Genomic DNA, 23454 nt, shown 5'->3' with positions numbered 1-23454 from the left:
TCTCTTGGATAATCTGAAGCAGAACTTCAAGAATCAGTTTCAGTTCCACCTGGTTATACCCTCAAAATTAGTTTTCCCTTCATACTTTTTTTATATGATCCCATTTGGCAGTCACACCCTCTTGCTGGAAGAATTTCTCATTGTTCTGTGATCAAGGGTATTCATTTGTCTTAACTGGTACTCTACTGTTCGTCATGCAAACATGATTTTTGCTTTGAACACAATTTTGATTTGATACATTCTTAGATTGTTCTTCACGCATGTGTGGGTTTTTAGTATATATTATTTTTCTCTGCCTGGTTAATTCTCACGTATGCTATCTGGGTATTTGTTCATGCTTTTATGCTAACACCCATACTGCTTTGTTCAGTAAAGCCTTATTGCTGGATAATTTGAATATAGTAGCAAATAGCTCACCTATCACTACTAACCACTTTAAAAGCAAAATTGCTTTCTCTAAAGTTGATAATAATGTCATATGACACATCTTTATCAAATGAATGATTAAATGGATATCAGCTAAGAGAAGAAGTATTATGGCCAACTTTGAGTGGGATGTTACAAAAAGTAGGAGATTCTAATGTTTTAAATATTTTTTGAAGTGCAATAAAAATGGTTTGTCTAGTCATAGGTTAGAATTTGAAACATTTTAAGAAATCATGCCTAAGCAATAAAGGGTGAGCAGAAGGCTCACCCTAATAATTAGTTTCTGCAGAAAATGGTAAAAGTAAGAGCTGCATCCAACTTCATGTCAACTCCTATGTGCCAGCACCTCCTTCAGATGCTTCCTGGTGGCTGTCCCAAGACTCCAAGAACCTTGCTGCATTCTGTCCTCCTAGACAAAATTGCTCAACTAAGACCAAGTTCTCCCTGGAATGCTCAGGGTTTCATACCTAAACTTCTCCTCAATCACTGTCATGAGACCAAATTCTGAGTTATGTCCCACAGTGTGCTGTTAGCATAGACACTGAGTCCACATCCTGCAGCTGTTACTACTACAGCTACTCCTGCTGTCCCTACATTTCTACCATATAAATGTACTGCAAACAAGGGTTCATCATGCTCAATAATACCGTAATGCCCAATCGCAGGGTACCAGGGAGCAGCCCGCTGTTCATAGGCATACAAGACCAGATATTTTAACATTTCCATGTTGGTATATGCCCTTCCTCAAGAGCAAAACAAGATGTCAGGTGGACAGGTGTTTTCTCTTATTCAAGACTTGATCCTTATTTTTGCCAGTGTAATCACTGTCATTGAGACCAAGCACTCAGAACTTCTTATGCTGCACTCTCCAGAGCCTCCATTCTAAGAATGATGAAACCATCTCTGTACTTCAAGCCCATCTAGTCAAAAAGACTGCCCAGAAGCCAGTCAGCAGTGCTACTGAGGTCCTGAGGTTTAAAACTGATCAGGGGGAGGGACTTCCCTGGTGGTGCAGTGGTTAGGAATTTGCCTGCCAATGCAGGGGACACGGGTTCGAGCCCTGGTCCGGGAAGATCCCAGATCCCACACGCTGCAGAGCAACTAAGCCCGTACGCCACAACTACTGAGCCTGAACTCTACAGCCAGTGAGCCACAACTACTGAGCCAAAGTGTCACAACTACTGAAGCCCGCGTGCCTAGAGCCCGTGCTCCGCGACAAGAGAAATCACTGCAATGAGAAACCTGCACACCGCAACAAAGAGTAGCCCCTACTCGCCGCAACTAGAGAAAGCCCGCGTGCAGCAATGAAGACCCAATGCAGCCAAAAATAAATAAATAAAATAAACAATTTTTAAAAAAATTGATCGGGGTAACAAAAAGAAACTCATGTTTCGTCCAAGAAAAATAGCTAAACACTGAAAAACTTCAATAGTATGTGTGGGGGGGTGATTACAAAATAAAATGAAATTTTAAGTAGAAAAAAAATTGAAACACATAGACTGAGAAAATGCCATGTCTAACAAACAATGCTAGTCCTAGATTATTTATGTAGCTTTAAAAAAGCAGAGAGGAAGGAAGGAAGGAGGGAGGGAAAGGAAAAATATGAAAAGGGAGGCTCTTTATCCAGAAATCAATGAGAAAGTTACAAGCCTTGGTTCTAATATACCCTGAAACTACCTTTTCAAGTTAGTTAACGTTCCTTCATAGCATAGTGCTACTTCTTTATTTATCATTGGTATTTGCATAAATTTATGGCTGATGTACTTTATACTGATATGTTTGTATTTTCGTTACGTTGAGAATGCTTTATAGACTCTTTTGTAACTAAGACATAATTCACATCCTTTACTACATAAATTATTTGTAGCCATATGTAATCTTGATGTTCTGATGATTGACTGAGAAAAAGGCACAAAAAATTTCAAATAGTATCTCTGGTGCCAGGACAAACCAGGAGCATTGTGATCCTAACAGTTGTTCAAAGACTGAATAGTACTGACTTCCACTGCATACCAGAAGCCCACAGTAAGAAGATAAGCTACCAGATATGACCTTCATGTCTGACATCATCAAATTAGGAGGAAGAATTTCAGCAGCAGAGCAAATTACAACCTCACTCCATTGATCTACCCAGTTAACACTGCATATTACAGAGTGGTGCATATGTGCAAAAGGAACCACTTCAAGTATCACAAACACTTACTATAGGATGCAGATGATGGTAAGGAGACTCTGATTAATGTAAATTTGGGATGGCTTTAATTATATATGTTATTTCAAAAAGTTCTTCTTACGAGCAGGGTTTAAGAAATCATGACACTGGGCTTCCCTGGTGGCGCAGTGGTTGAGAGTCCGCCTGCCGATGCAGGGGACATGGGTTTGTGCCCCGGTCCGGGAAGATCCCACATGCCGCGGAGCGGCTGGGCCTGTGCATCCGGAGCCTGTGCTCCGCAACCGGAGAGGCCACAACAGTGAGAGGCCCGCGTAACACAAAAAAAAAAAAAAAAAAAAAAAAAAAAAAGAAAAGAAAAAGAAATCATGACACCGACGTGAATTACAAGATCAATAAAACCTTCCAAGATTCTGCAAACCTTGCACTTCTGTCTCCTTGACATTCTCCTGTTACACTTGAGACAGGCTGTTGAGACTGAGGGGGAGGCTGAATGGACAGCCTGAAGAAAATTGTCAAAGTTTATTAAAACCTGATGAGGGAATTTTGGAGAAGCAGATGGCTCAGAACAAATAAAAAGATTGCTAAGCTCTGTTGGAGGTTCACCTGAGTTTAGAGGTCACAGATTTATTGTGGTGTTTGCATGCCAGACCCCTTAAGTTTGTTTTCACATTTAATCCTCATGACATCCATATATGTAAATATAATTTTCTTGATTATACAGAATTTAAGTCACTAATATAAGCTTCCACTGCTAGTTGGTTAGGGTTTTATGGTTGTAGACAACAGAAAATTACTCTGGCTAATATAAGATAAAAGGAGTTTCTTTTAAAGGATGTGTGCAAGCTGACAAAACAAAGAGGAAGCTAGTGAATCAATATGTAAAGGATGAAACTAAAGCATTTTCACAGGTCTCACTAATAGAAATGGATAGACTGATTCTTTAGGACATAGCTGCCTGTGTAAATCACTTAATGTCTTTGGATCACTCCACTCCAGAATCCACAACTCAAGAGAGAGAGAGAGAGAGAGAGAGAGAGAGAGAGAGAGAGAGAGAGAGAGAGGCTGTTTGCCCTAGCAAAGGTCATATGCTTACTTAGCGGGGTGCATCCAGGATTGGAACACAGTGTTGGAGAGTTAATTCACCAAAGGAGAATTGGGATGCTGTCACCAATAGAAAAGGGGCTGCGATCTCTTACCATACTAAGATATTACATAGTTATTGACTAAATTCCCAAGCTGTACATTTTATCCCTGTGACTCATTTATATTGTAATTGGAAGTTTGGAACTCTTAATCTCCTTCAGCTATTTCTCTTCTCCTACACCATACCCTTGCCCTCTGGCAACCACCTGTTTCTTCTCTGTTCTATGATTCTGTTTCTGTTTTGTTATATTATGATAATTTTGAAATGTATAGAAATATTGAATCACTGTGTTGTACAATACGAACTAACATAGTGTTGTAGGTTAATTACACTTTGAAAACAAACAAAAAACCAAACAAACTCATAGAAAAAGAGATCATATCTGTTACCAGAGGCAGGGGGTGGGGGAGGGGGAATTGAAAGAAGGTGGTCAAAAGGTAAAAACTTCCAGTTATAATATACATAAGCACTAGGGGTGTAATGTACAACAATTAACATTGCTGTATGTTATATACAAAAGCTGTTAGGACACACACCTATGGTCAATTTGTCTGTGACAAAGGAGGCAAGAATATACAATGGAGGAAAGACAGTCTCTTCAATAAGTGGTGCTGGGAAAACTGGACAGCTACATGTAAAAGAATAAAATTAGAACATTCTCTAACACCACTCACAAAAATAAACTCAAAATGGATCAAAGACCTAAATGTAAGGCTGGATACTATAAAACTCTTAGAGGAAAACATAGGCAGAACACTCTGTGACATAAATCACAGCAAGATCCTTTTTGACCCACCTCCTAGAGAAATGGAAATAAAAACAAAAATAAACAAATGGGACCTAATGAAACTTCAAAGCTTTTGCACAGCAAAGGAAACCATAAACAAGATGAAAAGACAACCCTCAGAATGGGAGAAAATATTTGCAAATAAAGCAACTGACAAAGGATTAATCTTCAAAATTTACAAGCAGCTCATGCAGCTCAATATCAAAAAAACAAACAACCCAATCCCAAAATGGGCAGAAGACCTAAATAAACATTTCTCCAAAAAAGATATACAGATTGCCAACAAACACATGAAAGGATGCTCAACATCACTAATCATTAGAAAAATGCAAACCAAAACTACAATGATGTATCACCTCACAGCAGTCAGAATGGCCATCATCAAAAAATCTACAAACAATAAATGCTGGAGATGGTGTAGAGAAAAGGGAACCTTCTTGCACTGTTGGTGGGAATGTAAATTGATACAGCCACTATGGAGAACAGTACAGAGGTTCCTTAAAAAACTAAAAATAGAACTACCATACGACCCAGCAATCCCACTAGTGGGCATACACCCTGAGAAAACCGTAATTCAGAAAGAGTCATGTACCACAATGTTCACTGCAGCTCTAGTTACAATAACCAGGATATGGAAGAAACCTAAGTGTCCATCGACACATGAATGGATAAAGACGATGTGGCACATATATACAATAGAATATTACTCAGCCATATTCTTATTCTTTTTTTGTGTGTGTGGTACGCGGGCCTCTCACTGCTGTGGCTTCTCCCGTTGCAGAGCACAGGCTCCGGACGCGCAGGCTCAGCGGCCGTGGCTCACGGGCCCAGCCGCTCTGCGACATGTGGGATCTTCCCGGACCGGGGCACGAACCCACGTCCCCTGCATCGGCAGGCGGACTCTCAACCACTGCGCCACCAGAGAAGCCCCATATCCTTATTCTTTTAATGACATTTTGATTCAAAAATAGATGTGTTTTTATCAAATTCTTTTCAGTCTGTAGAACTGATCTTTCTCAGATCTATTCATAAGATATATGTCCTAATATTTAATCATCCTTGTACTCCTGAAATAAACCCGATTTTGTCATGTTGTTTCTTTAAGATATTTCAGGATTCCCTTTCTTAATATTTTATTTAGTATTATTTCATCAATATTTACAAGTGAGATTAATGACCAGGTTTTTTCCCCTATAGTCTTTGTCAGATTTAGTTTTGAAATTATTCTTGCTTTGTATAAAGAATTTGGAAGGTTTCTTTCTTTATATGATGGGATAGCTTAAATAATTTTGGCATTATGTGCTCCTGAAAGGGGCAGCATAACCACCTGTGAAAAGCACCTGGCACTTTTTTTGTGCTTTCCTTTATGGTAATTAATTCGTTTAGACTTTCTTTTGAGATCAGTTTTGGTAGATGATAGTTTCTTTAAAAAGAATCTATTTTGGGACTTCCCTGGTGTCCCAGAGGCTAAGACTCCATGCTCCCAATGCCAGGGGCCCGGGTTCGATCCTTAGTCAGGAAACTAGATCCCACATGCCGCAACTAAGAGTTTGCATGCCGCAACTAAAGATCCCACATACCTCAACTAAAGATCCCGTGTGACGCAACTATGACCTGGAGCAACCAAATAAATAAATGAAATAAATAAATATTAATAAGTAAATTAATTAAAAAATAAAAAGTATCCATTTTATCTAGAATTTCCAAATTTTTGCACCAAGTATATTTTTGCTTTTTTTCTTAATTAACTTAGCCAAAAGTTTACTTTTTCAAGCAACCAGCTCTTGGGTTATTTAATTCTACCATTTTTGTTTGTTTGCTTTATAATTAAGTAATTTCTACTTTTATCTTTTTAATCTCCTCTTTCTATTTTCTTAGATTAATTTTCTGATCTTTGTTGAACTTCATTTGGATACCTCATTTGTTTTCATTCTTTCTTATTAGTTGATATAGTGAAATTTTCTAGATGCTTTGTGATTTATTCACCTGTGAATAAGACCTAGTTTGGAATATTTGTAGAGCAAGATTCTAGGATATGTTTGTGTCAGCATAACTTGGAATATATGCAATTTATATCTGCTTAAAAACCAAAATCATTTAAGAAGGCACAGACAGCCAGTGAAAAGGCTGGTCAAACTTAGCTTGACATAACTTTAGTCTGTTAAAGGAAGGTTAGGCCCTGAACTTTATGCAAACTTTCTACAGTGTAATTTGTTTGCTCTATCTAAGACCCAAGCTCCACCCCATGTGCCTAACCACTGACTAATATTTCCTGCCTTGATCTTCCTGTTTTTGCAATATTTGACATAGTTCGTTAAGTTCAGGACTTTCCTTACCAATTTTAATACACCACTTCTTCTTTCCACAGCCACCTGTCCCATGGTCTCTACATATAAAGCTATGCTTGGGCACTCTTTCTCAGAGACGTTTCTGGCTTCAGTTTTGAGTATCTGCCTATTGCAATAGTCTCCCTTAATGAAATGTTGCTTTGCAGACTCACCGTTTTGCCTTGATACCAGAAGAATTTGAAAGACACTTTGGTTCCTAGAATTACATTGACTTTTCTCTAAGTTGAAGTATAGTTGGTTTACTATATTATTTATGTTAGTTTCAGGTGTACAGCATAGTGATTCAGTATTTTTTCAGATTATACACCATTAAAAGTTATTACAAGGGCTTCTCTGGTGGTGCAGTGGTTGAGAGTCTGCTTGCCAATGCAGGGGACGCGGGTTCATGCCCCGGTCCGGGAAGATCCCACATGCCGTGGAGCGGCTGGGCCCGTGAGCCACGGCCGCTGAGCCTGTGCGTCTGGAGCCTGTGCTCTGCAACGGGAGAGGCCACAACAGTGAGAGGCCCGCGTACCGTAAAAAAAAAAAAGAGTTATTACAGGATAATGGCTCTAATTCCCTGTGCTATACAATATATTCTTGCTCCTTACCATTTTATACATAGTAGTTTGTATCTCTTAATCCCATTCCCCTAATTTGCCCCTCTCCACTTCCTTCTCCCCTTTGGTAACCACTAGTTTGTTTTCTACGTCTGTGAGTCTGTTTCCATTTGGCATATACATTCATTTGTATTATTTTTTTTAGATTCCACACATAAGTGATATCACATAGTATTTGTCTTTCTCTGTCTGAGTTATTTCACTTAGCATAATACCCTCCAAGTCCATCCATATTGCAAATGGCAATATTTCATTCTTTTTTATGGCTGAGTAATATTCCATTGTATACATATATACATAGCACATCTTCTTAATCCAATAGTCTATTGATGGGCATTTGGTTTGCTTCCATATCTTGGCTATTGTAAATAGTGCTGCTATGAACATTGAGGTGCATATACCTTTTCAAATTAGTGTTTTTGTATATTTTCTGGATCATATGGTAGTTCTATTTTTAGGTTTGTTTTTTTTTTTTTTTTGGCTGCACCATGTGGCTTATGGGATCGTCATTCCCCAACCATGGATTGAACCTGGGCCCCAGCAATGAAAGTGCTGAGTCCTAACCACTGGACTGCCAGGGAATTCCCTATTTTTAGTTTTTTGAGGAACCTCCATACTGTTTTCCATAGAGGCTGCACCAATTTCATTCCTAGCAGGTACAAGGGTTTCCTTTTCTCCATATACTCACCAACATTTGTTATTTGTAGACTTTTTGACAGGTGTGAAGTATTACCTCATTGTTGTTTTGACTTGCATTTCTCTAATAATTAGTGGGTTGAGCATATTTTCATGTGTTTCCTGACCATCTGTCTGTTTTCCTTGGAAAAATATTTATTCAGTTCTTCTGCTCACTTTTTGATTGTGTTGTTTGGTTTTTTTGTTATTGAGTAGAATGAGCTGTTTATGTATTTTGAATATTAACCCCTTATCAGTCATATCATTTGCAAATATTTTCTCCCATTCCATAGGTTGTCTTTTTGTTATGTCCATGGTTTCCTTTGCTGTTGCAAAAGCTTTAAATTTAATTAGGTCCCATTTGTTTATTTTTGCTTTTATTTCTTTTGCCTTAGGAGACAGATCCTCCATTGATTCTTGGATTGTAATTTTGCTGCTAGTGATTTCTGCATTAACTAGTATGTTTATATATGTAGTAGGTTTTTGGAATCCCCTAGTACATTCCCTAGCTATTCTGAGCAAATCCAGGTCAATATATCTGCTAGTATGGCATACTATAAAAGTATTTAAAGTATAATGTTTCCTCTGAACACTGCTTTAGCAATATCACATATGTTTTGATGGGTAATGTTTTCATTATCACTATTTTCTAAATAGTTGTAATTCTATGTGGATTCTTCCCTTGGGTTCAAGAACTGTTTAACCTAAGATATTTTACTTCCAGATGGGTAGAAGATTTCATTTTCTTGTTACGCCTTCTAGTTTTATTGCATTGCTACTAGAGAAAGCTGTCTGTACTGTTTTATCTTTTTTAGAATTTATTGAGGTTTCCTTTTTAATTGGGAATATAAATAGGAGGTATATTCTCTATTTTCAGAATCACAGAATTTGATATCTATAAATTAATTTTACCTTATTAATTATGTTATTTAAGCCCACTATATCCTTCTTTTTTTTTTTAATGTGCCGTGTCTGTCATGGACTGAGGGGATGAATTAAAGTATCCTGCCACTAATGTGTTTCTGTTCACTTCTCTGTGTAGACCTTAACTTTTACTTTAGGGCTATGTTTAAATTGATGCCATGTTATCTGTACATAGATATCTGTAAACGCTCTCTCTCTAAATTGGGCCCTTTAGCATATGAAGTGCCCTTCTTCTTATTTAATGCTTTTTGTCCCAAACTCAGTCATATTTGAAATGAAGATCATGACCACTTTTTTTTGCATTAGCCTATTCAGGTTTGCCCACTTATCATTTTTTTCTTTTCATTTCCTATTCTTTTGATGGTTTTAAGTTTCTCATTCTTTACAGTGTTAAATTATTTTTGTTTTGTATCCAATTTGACTTTTCCCCTTTTACTGGGTGAGTTTAACTCATTTATAATTATCATAATTATTGATATGAAAGATATATTTAGTCATGGTTATGTTGTGTTATTTTGTGTTATGATTCATGTTTTCAAGGTTAAAAAGTAATTTCTTGTGTGAGATTTTGCATGGTTTTATGTGCAGTCTTCTGATGATTATGAATGTTTGGTTTTTTGTTTGTTTGTTTGTTTTGTTTTGTTCTGTTTGCGGTACGCGGGCCTCTCACTGTTGTGGCCTCTCCCGTTGCAGAGCACAGGCTCCAGACGCGCAGGCTCAGCGGCCATGGCTCACGGGCCCAGCCGCTCCGTGGCATGCGGGATCCTCCCAGACCGGGGCATGAACCCACATCCCCTGCATCGGCAGGAGGACTCTCAACCACTGCGCCACCAGGGAAGCCCTGAATGTTTGTATTTTTATGTAATGTCTAATCTTCTTTCTTTAGACATTATAAATGCCCTATTCTGAACAATAATTAAATTAGTAGCTTTCCTCTTCCTTCTCCCCTTTCTCTCCACAACTTCCCAATTTTAGTTAATTATATTATCTTTCTTAATATTATCTTTCTGTTTAATAACAATTATCCCCACATTTGTTTTAGTGTTAGTCTTATTTATCTGCAGTCTTTATGCTATCTACCTTATTCTTTCTAGTCATCTCTTTGATAAAACGTGTCCACTGGCAGATTATTCAAATGAGTTCATGGAAACAATACCCCTAAAATCTTGTGTTTTCAAAATTGTTTGCCTCTATACCTAAGCAACAGTTTGACTGGGCATAGAATTCCTGGGTCACACCTCTTTCCTTGCGGATTTTGTCTGTATTGCTAAATCTACAATGTCTTCTAGGAGTGAATGTTGTGATCAAATACAAAGTCAGCCTAAGTTTTCCTAATTATAAGTAACTTATTTTCTTTGACTTTCAAAGAATACTTTATTTTTGAAATCTAATAATGTTATGAGGACATATATTGGTGTTGACCATGTGGAATTATTTTTTAAATTAATATGTGTCCTTGTACATTTTCAGACTCAAGTCTCCTTTCATTTCTGCAGTTTTTTCTTGAATTATTTTTTTCCTATTCCATTATTTTTTTCTTCTTTGCTTTCAGGATCTGGATTTATGTTTCTTATCATTTCTGGGAAGTTCACAGCCATTATCTCTTTATATATTACCTCTATTCCTTTCTCATTTTTCTTTCTATTTGGAACTCTATCAATTGTTAGATCATATCATTCTATCTTCCATGTCCTTTAATCTTTCTTTCATATTTTCCTTTTTTGTTGTTGTTGTTTCTTTTTCCTGCAGTTCTTCAGATATATCTTTTGGTTCACAAATTCTCACTTGAGTTATCTAGTCTAGTTAATCTCTCCAATGAGGGTTGTTCTTTTTTTGCTGCCAACAATTGTATTTTTTATTTCTGATTTCTTTGGATTGTTTCCAAAACATTTCTGTTCATTCCTGAGTGGTTTTGTTTGTTTGTTTGTGGTACGCGGGCCTCTTACTGTTGTGGCCTCTCCCGTTGCAGAGCACAGGCTCTGGATGCACAGGCTCAGCAGCCACGGCTCACGGGCCCAGCCACTCCATGGCATGTGGGATCCTCCCAGACTGGGGCATGAACCCGCATCCCCTGCATCTGCAGGTGGACTCTCAACCACTGCGCCACCAGGGAAGCCCCATTCCTGAGTGTTTTTAGCTGAATGTTCACTTTTTAAATTGCATGCTTTATTTAACACACTTCCCATATATGTGTTTTATGTTATATATATGTAATTATAACTCCAATACTTGAAATCTTTGGGAAATTTAAATCTGTTGTTTCTGCTGACTCTCACTCATGGTTATTGCCTTCTTGTGTGTTCGGTGGTCCTGTTTGTGAGTTCATTGCTTGATCATAATATGTGGGAGTCTCTGAACCAAACTTGGATAGCTCTCCTTCAGACAAGGTTTGTTTCTGTTTCTGTCAGTAACCAGGACCACTCAATCCTTCTTGGAGTTTGGGCCTAGAGTGTTCCAGGTTCAGTTTGTCAATACAGCTGCCATTCCAAGGTTTGGTACCCACTACAATTGTATTGCTATAGGAATACTTCCTTAGGCCAGCACTGTACTTTCTGGCTTCCTGCCCACCCAGGCAGCTTCCTGCTACTCTGGCTCTCTACTGTTTTTCAAGCCATCAGGAATTTGGATTATGACCCAGCATTCTGTGTGTGAGTCTGTTTGACCTTGACTTCTCCCCAGCCAATGGAGGTAGGCCATTACAGGGATGTTTGCAATGTAAAGACTCTCTTCTCCCTGACTGTCACAGATGCAGACTGTTTTCTGCAAAAACAACTGGTCCGTGTGATACGTATGTTGCTACACTTTCTCTGCTTCTTGGAACTGTATGGGATCTAGAGAAGCTCCTCCAAACAGCCTGTGAATCTCATTCCTACCTCTGAAATGAAAGATTTAGGCTCTAACAAGAGATTTAAGTTATGTCCTTAACCTTTACGCAGCATGTTTAGCTACTTAATCCTAACCCTAAGCCATATCCAATCCCAAACCCTAAATCTAACAAGATCTTTCTAAAATATGCACTCTTAACATCCTCCCATACTCAGCCCTTCTACTTTTTGTAATTTAGGGATTTGTCTCATAATTTCTTCTGCTCAGTCTGCTTGTCAATTCTGAGTGATACTCCCCCAAAAAGGAAAAATTCTAACTACACTGCTGTCTTCAAATCTGAAGTCCCACTATATCTTTTGTGATAATTTCATTTTTGAAGGTACAAGATGCACTTTAGAAACTGTGTTTGGCAGTTTGTCTCCACTAACATTCAATTACTAGGTGCAACTCATCTTGGTTTAAAATATTTTCACAAGACTTTAACTTTTCATGTGGTTAATGTTGTGTGGACTTCAGTGTTTAAAAAAAAATGTTATCAAGGATTTTGAAAGTGTTTTACTAAAGCAAAAACATAATGATAAAAATAGTAATGTAAACATTAAAGTTCAGAATGTCATAAATGTAAAAAAAATGGACAGGACTTCCATTTTTAGGTAAATCAAGAGGCAAATATGATAATTTCATAGAAACAAGTGAAAAAGAAAAAATATAAACACAAGTATGAGAGTGGATATCTAAAAACTCACAATCCAACTATTTTTTTTTCTCACTGTGTTATCTTCTGAGAAACTTGGTCAAGTTTCGGCATGAAGTTAATGCTTTCATTTCAATTTCTAACAAAACACTGTGGCTTCTGGTAATCCAATTAAATTTTTCATTACTAAAACAAAAAATATGGTACAAAATTAAATAATTCTTTTGCTAAAGTCAGAAAGAGGCCAAAACTGCAGATATTTTATACAAAGTTTCACTCCTTATACACTAAAACAGGCAGTTCTTACTGTTCTTGAAAGGTTTGTAAAAATCAGCTGCAAAGTTATTGAAAATACACTCAGAGCAAAACAAGCTATTGGCAAAATGCTATTGTCGTATTATTTATCATTGTGTAATGTCAATGCCATACAATGTGAAAGAGGAATTATGGCCCTGTGTATATGCTACCAAGTATTGTTTAGAGCTGGATGAAGCCACTAACCACTAGAAAATGAATCACTTCGTGGCATATATGTGGTATATGAAGGAGAAGTGCTAAAGTAATTTTTGTTCTGCTCATTACTAAAATCCATTGCTTCAGGAGAAAATATTTTTATTTAGATTATCAGTATTTTGTAGGCTATAACAGACTGGAGGAGTATGCTGGATTCAGTTCTGATGCTACACCAGCTGAATACATGTAAAAATGCAAGGTGCACTTTAATGCCAATACATGCATTGCTTTATAAAGAACAGGTGGTCGATAATATGCCTCCAGATCTTAATTAAAAGAAACTGTAAAAAACATGAATAAACCAAAGGTTGGCCACTTGTCCAACTCCCCAGTGTGTCGTGTAAAGCCAATGCTTTTATATGCATCACCAATGAAATATCTCTTATCAAAGTCGCCAAACATTTTTATCTTGTCAAATCTAATGATTAAGTCTCTGTCCAAATCATAGTTAATCTCTTAGCAATATTTGACCATTCTTTTTTCTTTGAAACATTTTTCTCTCTATGCCACATTTTTTTCTCTAAGCCACAGTCTCCAAAATTCTTCATCACTGGCTGTTCCTTCTTAGTCTCCTTTTGTCTATATTCTTTCTCTATGTAATCTCAACCAGTCCCATGGCTTTATGACAACAATATGGTATAGATTCCTATAGCCCTGCTTCCCTCACTAAACTCCAGATTCATTTATCCAATTGTTTGTCTTTTTTTTTTAAGCGCTTTTATTTATTTACTTATTTGGCTGCATCATGCGGCATGGAGGATCTTAGTTCCCAGACCAGAGATCGAACCCATATCTCCCTGCAGTGGAAGCACGGAGTCTTAACCACTGGACAGCCAGGGAAGTCTCTCCAATTGCTTTTTTGACTTCTCTGCTTGGGTATTGAAAAAGCTACTCAAAATTAACATATCCTAAAGATAATTTTGTTTCTTCCCCCCAAACCTTGCTCTTTCTGCATTCATTGCTGTCTCAGTTATGGCACCACCATCCACCCTTTTGCTTCAGCCAAAAACCCATGAGACATTCCAAATGGTGTTCCTGATTTGTCTCTTGTTCCACTACAACTTGCTCTCCACATACAGTATCCAAAGTGATTATTTCTTATTTATACTTTTAAATCTATGAAATACAGTCTACACACAGAAGAGTATATACAATACGTTATAAAGTGAATGTCCATGTATCTACACACAGCTTTAGAAATTGAACACTATATTCAAAAATTATGTTAAACTCTCTACCTCACACTATATACAAAAATTAACTTAAGATGTACCAAAGATCTGAATGTATGAGCTAAAACTGTAAAACTCTTTGAAGAAAATATAGGGATAAATCTTTGTGTTTATGGATTAAAATATGACACCCAAAGTATAAGCAACCAAAGGAAAAATATATATAAATTGAACATCATAATTAAAAACTTTTGTGCTTCATAGAAATGGAACTTCTGTGTTTCATAAGGCTACTTCCTACTCATATCTCTTCCCTTCTGTTGAAATAACCACAGTACTTATTTATTTGTGTTTTGGATCATTCTGTTGCTTTACTTTAGTTTTACCATATATGTGTGTGTGTGTGTGTGTGTGTGTGTGTGTGTGTGTGTGTGTGTGTACAATATAGTTTAGTTTTATCAATCTTGAAATTATATAAATGGAATCCAACTGTATATGTCCTTTTGTGACTTGCTTCTTTTTTCTCAATATTATGTTCATAAGCTCCATCCATCCTGATGGATATAGCTGTAGCTCTGTATAAAATTTTATAATATAACATACCATAATTAATACCATTAGATTATACTAGTTATGGACTTTGGGATGTTTTCAGTTATTAACAGTGCTACAATGAACATTCTGATACATGTCTCCTGGTACTTATGTGCAAGTTTCTCTAAGATCTTTATCTATGAGACTGTAGACATTGGACTGTCTAATAAACATGAAGGTATGCATCCTCATTTTTCCAAAATAATTACACCAATTTAATACTCTGACAACTAGTAGAGGGTGAGTTTGCATTGATATTGTCAATGTTTTGGTAATGTCACATATTTTCCCACTTTTACCAAGCTAGTGGCTTATACAGTTATGTTATTGCAGTTGTTTTCTTTTGGTGGGGAGGGTGACTAATAAAGAGCTGGACTTTATTTGCCTCAGAGATCTCCAGGCATAAGTCTCCTCACATAAATTAGGTCTGAACCATTGGACCAAAGGTTAAGGTAAGAGGGGGCTTATAATTAGACATAGAATGGGCCAAGCTTCTGGGTAACTGAATGTGCATGTTTCTGAGCGAAGCAGTCTCCAAACTAACCAGAAATGACTATCAAGTCTTCTCTTGTTTGGTGTTTTTGCCTTATTATTTCTCTCTTCCTTTGTTATAGACAATCAGTAGCTTAATGCACAGGGAGAACTGCAGGCGTGGAAGCTTTGTATGCTTTTATGACGGAGCCCAGCCCTCTACTGGGAGTCTATTTGAGCTGATTCCAGAGCAATTAGCTGAATGGAGCAGATTTGATTGTTATAATGAGTAGAGCAGAACTATCCAGAAAACTGTCCTTTACATCACATCTCCCCCTTTGGAGTTTTCTCAGTGTTAGTGGAGGTCGTTGTCTTTGAGACTCAACTTCTTGAAACCTTGAAGAGCACACATCCCACCCCGGATTTGATGGGTTCTTCTCCTTTACCCTGCTCCAGAATTGAGCTCCAGGCCCTGGGCAAGATCTCAGAAGAAGAGCTGACCATGTCCTATATCGACTTCCTTAACGTCAGCTAAGAATACAAGAAGCAGCTGAGGAAGCAGCAGTGCTTTGACTGCACGTGTGAGCACTGCCAGAAGGGGCTGAAGGACAACCTCTTCCTGGGTGTGAAAGACGACCCGAAGGTACAGGCAGCCCCACTACTGGAGTGCTTCTGGGCATCTTCCCCAAGAGCCAGGCAAGGGCAGATTCCACAGCTAACCAAGGTACCGCTGCCCTTATGGGTGGTGGACAGAGCACTGTAGATGGGTCCCAGCTAGCATCCTGGTACCACTGCTTGCCAGGTGTTTGAGTTTGGGGAAGTTACTCTGTTTTCTCATTTGTAGAATAGGAATGATGGCCCCCACTACAAGGAGTTGTTATGAGGATTAAACAAGATGATATATGTAAAAGGAGTGGCATAGAGAGTAGACACTCAGTAAATTTAAGTTCCTCTTCTTGCCCCTTTGCAGGTTAAGTGATGCTGAGAATTTCATATAGAGAGACAAGATGGGCAAAGAGATTTGTTGTCTGGTTATCACAAAGATATTCCTAGTTCCATGGAAATTGGCAATGTGGAGATCGAGCAATGTTTAGATTGCTTAATATGCTTAACTCCTGAGTAGCTGTTGCCTAATTGATGGTGAGACCACTGAGCATTGGAAGTCTTACCAAGGGGGATGTCAGGGGCTCTGCTGAGTTGGGAGAGAGCTGGGCTGCCAGGTGTCAGAGTAGCCGATTAAAGCAGCAAGCCTTTAATCACTTCCTATGATGGTAAAGCAGGAGGCTGAGACTAGAGCAGGTGCCAACTCCCCCGGTCCATTTTTCCCCCATGGGAGGGCACACAGGTGGAGGGTCAGATGGATCAGCACAGATGTGAGGGTCGGCTCACTGCTGAGGGACCCAGAACAAAAGGCTCCAGCAGTTTTAGGGACCCTGAGGAGCATGTGTTGGGGAGAAAGGTGGGGGAAGGGTGAGGAGTGGAAAAGTACTGGGTACAAAGTCAGAGTGGGGAAAAGTGCCTTCAAATCTCCCCCGACCCTCCCTTCACAATAAGCAGGTCTTAGTAGAGCCTCCTGAAAAAGACCTCAAGACCTCAGATAATCAACTATATTTCAATTAAAAAAAAAAGAGAGAGAGAAAGAGAGAGAGAGACTAAGGAATGAAGGCACCTGGGCCAGGAATGCAAATATGCGAAGAGCGTGACCTGCCAGGGGGACCTGTGTCCTTGGCTGCATCTCCCTTCACAGACTGCCATGCACTGGCTCTGCACCAAATCCCTTGTGGGGAGGGCAGCTTTCCCCCCACCCGTGAGGCCTGCCAGGTAGAGCCTTTAATTGCCTATGGTCAGGTCTGAAAAATCACACATAGATTTTTAACTGGGAGCCATTTTCCTCAGGGAGGCTAACTAACCCTGCACTTCTATATAATTCACAGTTCACCAGAGCATTTAAGGTACAAATATACTTCTGAATTAACTTCTGCATCCTAAGTGTGGGCAGAAACTTTTCTCTGGTTAGAGAAAAGGCTACAAGCAAAACTGACTTCTAGGTTCAGATGGAGGGACCCCTCTCAATAACTTCATTACCCAGTGGTGTCAGTGCTGTTGTCCAGATAACTCTATTCCCCCACTTGATTCATCTCTCTTTCATTTTCTGGCTATTCAAGGCTTCTTTTGCCACTAACTTATTTTTATTCTTAATATATAATATTTTTTATCCTTTGGCCAAGCAGTTCTAAGAATTTACCCTGCAGATATACTTGCATACGTGCACAAAGATATATGTATAAAGAGATAGTACATTATGGCATTGTAGGGAACAACAAAATATTGAAAAAAAGCTAAATAACCACCAATAGGGAAATATTTAAGTTAAGAAAATAAACTAATGAGGGGCTTCCCTGATGGCGCAGTGGTTGAGAGTCCACCTGCCAATGCAGGGGACACGGGTTCGTGCCCCGGTCCATGAAGATCCCACATGCCGTGGAGCGGCTAGGCCCAGTGAGCTATGGCCGCTGAGCCTGCGCATCCAGAGCCTGTGCTCCGCAACGGGAGAGGCCACAACAGTGATAGGCCCCGCGTACTGAATAAAAAAAAAAGAAAAGAAAAGAAACTAATGAGGTAGACCTTTGTGTAGAGATATGGAATGAGCTCTATTTCTTTTTTTTTTTTCATTTTTTTAAGTTGAAGTATAGTTGATTTACAGTGTTGTGTTAGTTTCTGGTATACAGCAAAGTGACTCAGTTATATGTAAATACATATATTCTTCATATTCTTTTCCATGATGATTTATTACAGGATATTGAATATAGTTCCCTGTGCTATACACTAGGACCTTGTTGTTTATCATTCTACATGTAATAATTTGCATCTGCTAGTCTCAGACTCCCAATACTTCCTTCCCCTTTGGCAACCACAAGTCTCTTGTCTAGGTCTGTGAGTCTGTTTCTGTTTCATAGATAAGTTCATTTGTGTCATATTTTAGATTCCACATATAAGTGGAATATGGAATATGGTATTTGTCTTTCTCTTTCTGACTTACTTTGCTTAGTGTGATAATCTCTGGGTCTACCCATGTAGCTGCAAATGGCATTATATCATTCCTTTTTATGGCTGAGTAATATTCCATTGTATATATGTACCACATCTTCTTTATCCATTCATCTGTCAATGGACATTTAGGTTGTTTCCATGTCTTGGCTATTATAAATAGTTGAATTCTATTTATTAATGTAAAAGAGTTAAGGGGCTGAACATTGACATATGACACCATATGTCATATGCCATAACACAGTACCCCAAACTGGGTGGCTTACAATAGAAATGTATTGTTTCTCAGTTCTGAAGGCTAAAATCTGAAATCAAGGTATTGGCAGGGCTGGCTCCTTTTGAGGGCTGTGAAAGAAAGATCTGTTCTAGGCCTCTTTCTTTGGCTTGTAGCTGGCCCTGGGCCTTTTCACGTGGTCTTCCCCTCATGTGTGTTGCTTTCTCTTCACCTGGCATTCTTTTTTTTTTCTGAGATACGCGGGCCTCTCACTGTTGTGGCCTCTCCCGTTGCAGAGCACAGGCTCCGGACGCGCAGACCCAGCGGCCATGGCTCATGGGCCCAGCCACTCCGTGGCATGTGGGATCTTCCCAGACCGGGGCACGAATCCGTGTCCCCTGCTTCGGCAGGCAGATTCTCAACCACTGCGCCACCAGGGAAGCCCTCTTTTTTTTTTTTTAACACGTTTATTGGAGTATAATTGCTTTACAATGGTGTGTTAGTTTCTGCTGTATAACAAAATGAGTCAGCTATACACATACATATATCCTCATATCCCTTCCCTCTTGCGTCTCCCTCCCACCCTCCTTATCCCACCCCTCTAGGTGGTCACAAAGCACCGAGCTGATCTCCCTGTGCCATGCAGCTGCTTCCCACTAGCTATCTATTTTACATTTGGTAGTGTATATATGTCATTGCTACTCTCTCAGTTCATCCCAGCTTAGCCTTCCCCCCTCCCTGTGTCCTCAACTCCATTCTCTACGTCTGTGTCTTTATTGCTGTCCTAGGTTCATCAGAACCATTTTTTTTTTTTTTTAGATTCCATATATATGTGTTAGCGTATGGCGTTTGTCTTTCTCTTTCTGACTTCACTCTATATGACAGACTCTAGGTCCATGCACCTCACTACAAATAACTCAATTTCGTTTCTTTTCATGGCTAATATTCCATTGTAGGGCTTCCCTGGTAGCGCAGTGGTTGAGAGTCCGCCTGCCAATGCAGGGGACACGGGTTCGTGTCACGGAGCAGCTGGGCCCGTGAGCCATGGCCACTAAGCCTGCGCGTCTGGAGCCTGTGCTCCGCAACAGGAGTGGCCACAACAGTGAGAGGCCCGAGTAATGCAAAAAAAAAAAATTCCATTGTATATATGTGCTAAATCTTCTTTATCCATTCATCTGTCAATGGACACTTAGGTTGCTTCCATGTCCTGTTATTGTAAATAGTGCTGCAGTGAACATTGTGGTACATGACTCGTTTTCAATTACGGTTTTTTCAGGGTATATGCCCACTAGTGGGATTGCTGGGTTGTATGGTAGTTCTATTTTTAGTTTTTTAAGGAACCTCTGTACTGTTCTCCATAGTGGCTGTATCAATTTACATTCCCACCAACAGTGCAAGAGGGTTCCCTTTTCTCCACACCCTCTCCAGCATTTATTGTTTGTAGACTTTTTGATGAAGGTCATTCAGACTGGTGTGAGGTGATACCTCATTGTAGTTTTGATTTGCATTTCTCTAACGATTAGTGATGTTGAGCATCCTTCATGTGTTTGTTGGCGATCTGCATAACTTCTCTGGAGAAATATTTATTTAGGTCTTCTGCCCATTTTTGGACTGGGTTGTTTGTTTTTTTGATATTGAGCTGCATGAGCTGCTTGTATGTTTTGGAGATTAATCCTTTGTCCATTGTTTCATTTGTAAATATTTTCTCCCATCTTGAGCATTGTCTTTTCATCTTGTTTATTGTTTCCTTTGCTGTGCAAAAGCTTTTAAGTTTCATTAGGTCCCATTTGTTTATTTTTTGTTTGTTTGTTTGTTTGTTTTGTGGTATGTGGGCCTCTCACTGTTGTGGCCTCTCCTGTTGCGGAGCACAGACTCTGGACACGCAGACCCAGTGGCCATGGCTCACGGGCCCAGCCGCTCCACGGTATGTGGGATCCTCCCGGACCGGGGCACGAACCCATGTCCCCTGCATCGGCAGGCGGACTCTCAGCCACTGCGCCACCAGGGAAGCCCTATTTTTGTTTTTATTTCCATTTCTCTAGGAGGTGGGTCAAAATGATCTTGCTGTGATTTATGCCAAAGAGTGTTCTTCCTATGTTTTCCTCTAAGAGTTTTATAGTGTCTGGCCTTACATTTAGGTCCTTAATCCATTTTGAGTTTATTTTTGTGTATGGTGTTAGGGAGTGTTCTAATTTCATTCTTTTACATGTACCTGTCCAGTTTTCCCAGCACCACTTATTGAAGAGGCTGTCTTTTCTCCATTGTAAACTCTTGCCTCCTTTATCAAAGATAAGATGACCATAGGTCTGTGGGTTTATCTCTGGGCTCTCTATCCTGTTCCATTGGTCTATATTTCTGTTTTTGTGCCAGTACCATCCTGTCTTGATTACTGTAGCTTTGTAGCATAGTCTAAAGTCCGGGAGCCTGATTCCTCCAGCTCTGTTTTTCTTTCAGATTGTTTTGGCTATTCGAGGTCTTTTGTGTTTCCATTCAAATTGTGCAATATTTTCTTCTAGTTCTGTGAAAAATGCCATTGGTAGTCTGATAGGGATTGCATTGAATCTGTAGATTGCTTTGGGTAGAATAGTCTTTTTCACAATGTTGTTTCTTCCGGTCCAAGAACATGGTATTCTTCTAGTCCAAGAACAAGCATCTGTTTGTTTCATCTTTAATTTCTTTCATCAGTGTCTTATAGTTTTCTGCTTACAGGTCTTTTGTCTCCTTATGTAGGTTTATTCCTAGGTATTTTATTCTTTTTGTTGCAATGGTAAATGGGAGTGTTTCCTTAATTTCTCTTACAGATTTTTCATCATTAGTGTATAGGAATGCAAGAGGTTTTTCTGCATTAATTTTGTATTCTGCTACTATACCAGATTCATTGATTAGCTCTAGTAGTTTTCTGGTAGCCTCTTTAGGATTCTCTGTGAATAGTATCATGTCATCTGTAAACAGTGACAGTTTTACTTTTCCAATTTTGATTCCTTTTACTTCTCTTTCTTCTCTGATTGCTGTGGCTAAAACTTCCAAAACCATGTTGAATAATAGTGGTGAGGGTGGGCAACCTTGTCTTGTTTCTGATCCTAGAGGAAATGGTTTCAGTTTTTCACCATTGAGAACAATGTTGGCTGTGGGTTTGTCATATATGGCCTTTATTATGTTGAAGTAAGTGCCCTCTATGCCTACTTTCTGGAGAGTTTTTATCATGAATCGGTGTTGAATTTTGTCAAAAGCTTTTCCTCCATCTACTGAGATTACCATATGGTTCTTATCCTTCAATTTGTTAATATGGTGTATCACATTGATTGATGTGCATATATGGAAGAATCCTTGCATTCCTGGGATAAACCCCACTTGATCATGGTGTATGATTCTTTTAAGGTGCTGTTTGATTCTGTTTGTTTGTATTTTGTTGAGGATTTTTGCATCTATGTTCATCAGACATATTGGCCTACAGTTTTCTTTTTTGTGACATCTTTGTCTGGTTTTGGTATCAGTGTGATGGTGGCCTCATAGAATGAGTTTGAGAGTGTTCCTCCCTCTGCTATATTTTGGAAAAGTGTGAGAAGGATAGGTGTTAGCTCTTCTCTAAATGTTTGACAGAATTCGCTTGTGAAGCCATCTGGTCCTGGGCTTTTGTTTGTTGGAAGATTTTTAATCACAGTTTCAATTTCAGTGCTTGTGATTGGTCTGTTCATATTTTCTATTTCTTCCTGATTCAGTCTTGGCAGGTTGTGCCTTTCTAAGAATTTGTCCATTTCTTCCAGGTTGTCCATTTTATTGGCATAGAGTTGCTTGTAGTAATCTCTCATGATCTTTTGTATTTCTGCAGTGTCAGTTGTTACTTCTCCTTTTTCATTTCTAATTCTATTGATTTGAGTCTTCTCCCTTTTTTTCTTGGTGAGTCTGGCTAATGGTTTTTCAATTTTGTTTATCTTCTCAAAGAACAAGTTTTATTGATCTTTGCTATTGTTTCCTTCATTTCTTTTTCATTTCTTTCTGATCTGATCTTTATGATTTCTTTCCTTCTGCTAACTTTGGGGTTTTCTTGTTCTTCTTTCTCTAAATGCTTTAGGTGTAAGGTTAGGTTGTTTATTTGAGATGTTTCTTGTTTCTTGAGGTAGGATCGTATTGCTATAAACTTCCCTCTTAGAACTGCTTTTGCTGCATCCCATAGGTTTTGGCTCATCATGTTTTCACTGTCATTTGTTTCTAGGTATTTTTTTGTTTCCTCTTTGATTTCTTCAGTCATCTCCTGTTTTTTTTAGTAGCATATTGTTTAGCTTCCATGTGTTTGTACTTTTTACATTTTTTCCTGTAATTAATATCTAGTCTCATAGCATTGTGGTCGGAAAAGATACTTGATATGATTTCAAGTTTCTTAAACTTACCAAGGCTTGATTTGTGACCCATGATATGATCTACCCTGCAGAATGTTCCATGAACACTTGAGAAGAAAGTGTATTCTGTTGTTTTTGGGTGGAAAGTCCTATAAATATCAATTAAGTCCATCTTGTTTAATGTGTCGTTTAAAGCTTGTGCTTCCTTATTTAGTTTCATTTTGGATGATCTGCCCATTGGTGAAAGTTGGGTGTTAACATCCCCTACTATGATTATGTTACTGTCGATTTCGCCTTTCATGGCTGTTAGCAATTGCCTTATGTATTGAGGTGCTCCTAATTTGGGTGCATAAATATTTACAATTGTTATATCTTATTCTTGGATTGATCCCTTGATCATTATTAGTGTCCTTCTTGATCTCTTGTAATAGTCTTTATTTTAAAGTCTATTTAGTCTGATATGAGAATTGCTACTCCAGCTTTTTTAAAATTTCTATTTGCATAGAGTA

General features: G+C 38.6%; 1 non-coding gene across 1 annotated transcript; it reads right to left on the bottom strand.

Moving 5' to 3' along the window:
- Positions 1-7986: 7986 nt before the first annotated feature.
- On the bottom strand, positions 7987-8058 carry TRNAE-UUC (transfer RNA glutamic acid (anticodon UUC)). The gene has a single exon. It is a non-coding gene; the product is annotated as a tRNA-Glu (tRNA).
- Between the last annotated feature and the right edge of the window lie 15396 nt (positions 8059-23454).

The sequence above is a fragment of the Lipotes vexillifer genome, unplaced genomic scaffold (assembly GCF_000442215.2).
Source record: "Lipotes vexillifer unplaced genomic scaffold, Lipotes_vexillifer_v1.1 scaffold1, whole genome shotgun sequence".
NCBI lineage: Eukaryota > Metazoa > Chordata > Mammalia > Artiodactyla > Lipotidae > Lipotes > Lipotes vexillifer.
This window is presented reverse-complemented; position numbering and strand designations above follow the sequence as displayed.